A 5,972-nucleotide genomic window follows, 5' to 3' on the forward strand; every position below is an offset into this window, starting at 1 on the left:
AAGAGAAAAAAAAAAAAAGCTTCAACGCGATGAAAATGTAAAATGAAAGTAAATCACACCTGTTTCACCTCGCACGAATGTGTTTAAAGTGAATACAGAATTTTAAACCTGTTGAGAATTGAGTTAGGTAATTACAAATAAATAAAACGAGCATGTTTTTATTCCTTTTACGTTTCGGAGGGAAAACAATCACAGCATCTTTATTGTTTGTGAGATGTGTGTTATTGACAATGAATTGTGGGTGATGCTCCACTCTGGTCTCAGCTGGAGGGAGACTGATGTCATTTCTAATGGTGGTCCACGGGGGTTTAGGGAAGAAGGGATGATAGAAACCAGATCCTTTAGGTGCTCTCCGCTGCCCCGACAGTGGCCCAAGGTTAATATGGAGCCACCTGCTGCATGCATTCTGCTTGTGTGATATACAATACAACTTGCTTGCTTAACAGTCTGACAAATAAAAGAAAAAGCTGATTGTGCATAAAACATGCTTCTTCTTTTGTGTGTGTGTATGTGTGTGTGTAGGAAGGAAGGCGGCTGACAGTTACGGTGACTTAATACCACTTGATATTTCATGGCTGGGGGAATGTGGCGGCACTCCCTGCTTTATGGAGCTGGCCTGGATTATTTAGTTGGATGGAGTCGTGCCCAGAGGAACAGCTGAATGATGTCATGCATCACACACACACACACATGCACTCTCTCTCTCTCTCACACACACATTTGACAGTGTAACTCAAACTGGAGGTGTTGGCCACTATGGGTCTTCAGAAGCCATGTCCAAGGTCTGGCCCGCGGGCCAAAAAGTGGTCGTGATGAACAGTATGTGGAAAAATAAAAATATTAGCACACAGTAATTTGAATTGTATGATCCAGCAAATTGGGCTTTAATTAGTCAAAAAAGGCAAAAAGTCTACTTGCATGCAGTGTGATTTTTTAACTTTGACATAATGTAGTAACATGAAATTTTGATTGGATTTGGTGTACAGATATATGAATTTTTACTTGTTCTTATACAAGGGTGTGTTTTTGCACAGGACGTATACTGTATACAGAGCTGGTGAAAGTTTGGAAACACCCACTTAATCCATGTTTTTTCTTATTCAAAAAGATTTTAAAACATTTTAAAGTTAAAAAATACATCTATCTATCTATCTATCTATCTATCTATCTATCTAGCTAGCTAGCTAGCTAGCTAGCTAGCTAGCTAGCTATTTTTATAACTTTAAAAATGTTTTAAAATCTTACATACAATATTTATTATGTCATAATTAGATTATTAGAAGTTTTGAAGACTTTTGCATTATGGGAGTCCAGGCTAAGCCAATCATCAAAGTCATTGAAAGGCTTGCAAATGTCACAAGTAGGCGCTATTGCCACCCAGTGGTTTTTGGGTGTCATCACAAAAATTTCTTTTGCAAGTTGCCGTTGAAAGGAGTCATGCAAAAATTGGAGAAAATTCATGACAAAACATCGGGTTTTCAATATGTCCAAAATTGACAACATTTCCAATTTTGAACGGCAGTAAATAAGCCTGACATGGGCTAAAATTGACACCTATAGGATGTACCTCTCGATTTACCATTTGCAAAGATTTCGAAGGGACAGCAGCATGGCATCTTGAAAGTCGCCATCCTTTGGCAATCTATGCAATATTTTATCCTCTTAGTGTTTTTTTTGTATGCTTTTCTTTTGATAATACACATCAAAAACATCAAACATATATGCTACATATATAATCATAATCACACACACACACATGTGGGTGTATGTGATTATGATTATATAGATACCATATAGATATATGTTTGATGTTTTTGATGTGTTTATTATTATATGTGTGTATGTATAGTTATGTGGCTCTGTATAAGTCATATATACTGTATAGCAACAGTACATTGATCTGCATTTATTGGATTTAGTTTGTTTAACAATAGGCAAAGTATGTCAGAGTGCCCCACCCCCACAGTTCGAGGCGGATAAAACTTTGGACACCTTAATTCCGAGCGTCGGAGTGTTTAGGAGCCGAGAGATACAAAAGTGGGTCTGGGGGTGGTGAGCTTTACTAATAAGAGCCCGTGTGGATTTCACACAGGAAAAAGGGGGGCTGGCGGCGAGGTGAGTTGCGACGCCGGGGAGCAGATGTGCATTCGGAGACAAGGATGAAAGACGAGGGTGGGCGCTTTCAAGAGGGTCTCGCTTTGCCGCTAAGCTGACCTCAAGGGGGCACGCGGTGCGCCACTTACAGCACAAGTGCCCGTATGTTTATTTGCGCTGGCTCGATCAATGCGCAACACTCAATGGATAAAATCCTCTCAGCCGCTCAGCAAGAATTGCGTTATAGCGTCTGCCTAAATAGGGAAACGCTGATTGGAAATTGTTTAGACAACCTGAAATGGTTTATCCCGAGGCTGTGCACAGCTCACAGATCAAAGCAGAGGAAACATGAATCATACGGCGTTTCTGTACGGAAACAAGGCCTTTCTTCCTTTGACATACACTACATTCTGGCACAATGTTAAGGAAAACAAAGAAGGAGAGCCTGACTTTATTTGCTCCGACTTTTTCTCCCGTTTGATCAGTCTGTTTGTCTCCCGTTGCTGAATAACGCGCGCACATTCACCCAGAGCCACCCGCAAAGGAAAGAGGCGATTCCCTAAAGAGATCACTTTTGTTTCACTTTAAACACCTCAGCTCTCAGTCTACTCCTTCATGTCTTCATCCTCTGTCATCCTCCCTCTCCTCCAGCTCTCCAGGGGCACCGCATCTATTGCACGGGCCGCATCCTCGACTTTAGCGATCACTTATCCGCTGTCTGGAGGCCTTTTCCCGCTCCGCCGGCCTCTCTGCTTTCGCTCTCCGGGGACGGGCCCGGAGAACAAGTGCACACAACCAATTGGACTGAATGACAGCATCATTTCTCCACGGGTCCTCTTCACTGGCAAACCTCCGAGCGTGAAGGTAGATGTATTACATGGTGTTCTTTTTGATCACACACATCTATATATATATATATATATATATATATATATATATATATATATATATATATATATATATATATATATATATATATATATATATATATATATATATATATATAGAACAGGCTGACAATAAATAAGTTTATTATCTAAGTATACCATTTTAATATGAACAAAAAAGTAATATAATATAAAAGTAATATAAATCAACTTTCAACAACTGCTTTTTTTTTTAAAAACAATTTTTAAACAATGTTACAGCTTAGTCTAAAACTGAAAATAAATAACCAAATGCAAAGTGCCTGAAGCTTAAAATACTGAAAAAAAAATACTGGTGAAAATTCGTATTTTATTACAAATACATTTCACATGACACTTTGTCTCGTGTGTCATTTTTACAGTAACTATGTGTCCGTTTTACAAGAAAATTAACGATGAACTGGGAAAAATAAATAACTTGAAAATATCATTTGCCAGATAGCATAATTGCTTAAAACATATTTCAATATATTTGAATAAGAAAAAAGCCCCATATATATATATATATATATATATATATATATATATATATATATATATATATATATATAAACAAGAAAAAAAAACAATTTTTAGAACAAACATTTGCATTTTTTGTTCACAGATGTAGTTGAAATTTTTGTTACAGTGTGTGTACACACACTGTGTGTGTGTCAGTGTTTCAATCAGCATTTAACATGATTTATGAGAATAAAATGCTTGCAAGCTATTTGTTACTCCCAATCGAAGTCACACAATTACTGTAAAATTGACACATTAAACCAACGAGTAATAAACAACAATGTATATTGAAACAAACTATTTCACAAATGACAATTAGCATAATTCCAACATAAACAGATAAAACGCCATTGATGTGTTTACAGAAATTATTGTTGCGTTGACAGATATTAGCTTAGATGTTATGTAACTATAAACAGGCTTCTTACTCGAAGAACTGTTTTAGTACATTTAAAAGTATTTTTACATTTAAATGTATTTCTGAAATTACTTTTGGTAGTCTTCTGATGGTATTTACAATTACACATAGCTAGCATCACTTGTCTCCAAGTTACAGTATGTGTTGTCAACATCTCTCAATCTGGAGGTTATTTCCCACGCTTTTTGATCTAAATCCTCAAAAGGTTAATATCAAGGAAGAATGTTTGGCAGGCAGTCTCGAAACAGCTGCGCATTTACTTAAACTAGGCACTAGATGTGTATCTAAAATTGACGCGAGTCTCACGGAAACAGTGGAAACGTACAGCGAGTCATATGGGGAAAACCAGTGCACAAGTGTAATACAGAAAGTCGTGTCTAAAGGGAAAAAAAAACAAAAATGACGCATTTTCTATATGTTCTGTACTTCCTAACTGAAATTTGATCTGTAGGGTGGCATCAGTTATATGAACCAAGGAAAATGACTTTGCTTGATTGAAATTTCTTCCCTTGCGAGCTGACTCAGACATGCCAGCAAAGCAGAGCGTCAACCTGACAGGTGGAGCGCTACATAAAGCAGAGATGGTGTCATCCCAACATGCCACTCTGGCGCCATGTCACTGCTTGACGAAGGCAGTAAAGAAAACTTTCCAAAGCATACAGTACTGCGAGGACAAAGCAATCGTGGTAAAAATCAAAGACACTGAATAAATGCTTACGTCGCTTCCCGCGTTGTCCGTTTCTACAGTGCAGACTTCAAAGTGAAAACATTTCTAAACTGTGGAGGGAGTCCGGGAGCAAAGAGGTCACAGGGGAAGATGTCACATGTTTCCTGTGTTTGAGTCAGGACTTTCATTGTATTCATTATTCGCAATGGTTTCCTCAGAACGTATAGTAGGCCACCACTTCAAATATAGCTCTGCAGATGCTCATTTCATGGTCACTTGAACATACAAGACATTTAAGATTTGCTGGCTGATTGTGTCACCACTTGTAAGGCTCCAGTAAAGCGGCTTCTGCTTAATATGACTTCAAATGGGGAACAATGTCCAGCTTTGTATCTATCACTAGCTGACTGAGTGTCACATGGTCATGGTGCTGACTCGATCAGGTGTTAGGGTACAATCATTCGTGTATGTATGTATGAATGTATGTATATATGTGTGTGTGTGTGTGGATATATTTTTGTACAAATATATGTGTATTACATTAAGAAAAACATACATGCATATACGTATACACAGACATACATACATACATATATATATATATATATATATATATATATATATATGAATATAAATGCATTACATATGGAATTATATACATGCATATATACACATATATAAACACACACATGTAAACACAGTATACACACAGTATACATGTCAATAAATATGTACACATATATGCATATATACATATGGATATATGGATATATTTACATATATACACATATAGTATAGATATGTATACATATATTGTATTCACATATGTATACATGTATACATATATCTCCATGTATGCAAATATATAGATATACTGCATATAGTGTATACATGTATATTATATACAGTAAATATACATACACAGTATTTACATATCAATAAATATATACATACTGTATGTACATTTATTTGCATATGTACATATGTATATTTTTGTACAAATGTTTCTTACATGTAGAAATATTTACATAATACACACATAAATATACATACAAACACATTGTATATGGATACACACACAGTATACATATATCAATATAATATACAGTATACACATATGTACATACAAATTTACTTACAGTATACACACACATATATTTACATGTATATAAATATATAGATGAATATATTCACACATATACACATATATATATACATTATACACGTATATGCAGTATATATATATATAGTATACATACATATATAGATACATCTAAAATAGAAATACTTGTAAATTTCACACCAACACACACATATTACACATATTTGTCTGTGTGTGCCCCAAATTCACCGGCTTTATTGCACT

General features: G+C 35.9%; 1 long non-coding RNA gene across 2 annotated transcripts; it reads left to right on the top strand.

Annotated features, from left to right (window-relative positions):
- The first annotated feature begins 1,818 nt into the window (after positions 1–1,818).
- Positions 1,819–4,665, top strand: LOC148407818 (uncharacterized). Of its 2 annotated transcripts, none has more exons than XR_015863643.1 (3): positions 1,819–2,115; positions 2,746–2,958; positions 4,456–4,665. It is a non-coding gene; the product is annotated as an uncharacterized LOC148407818 (long non-coding RNA). The 2 variants fall into 2 exon arrangements; XR_015863644.1 differs by having other exon boundaries at positions 4,465–4,665.
- Positions 4,666–5,972: the final 1,307 nt, after the last annotated feature.

This window comes from Hippichthys cyanospilos, chromosome 19 (assembly GCF_059441005.1).
Source record: "Hippichthys cyanospilos isolate Australia breed blue-spotted pipefish chromosome 19, RoL_Hcya_1.0, whole genome shotgun sequence".
Taxonomy (NCBI): domain Eukaryota; kingdom Metazoa; phylum Chordata; class Actinopteri; order Syngnathiformes; family Syngnathidae; genus Hippichthys; species Hippichthys cyanospilos.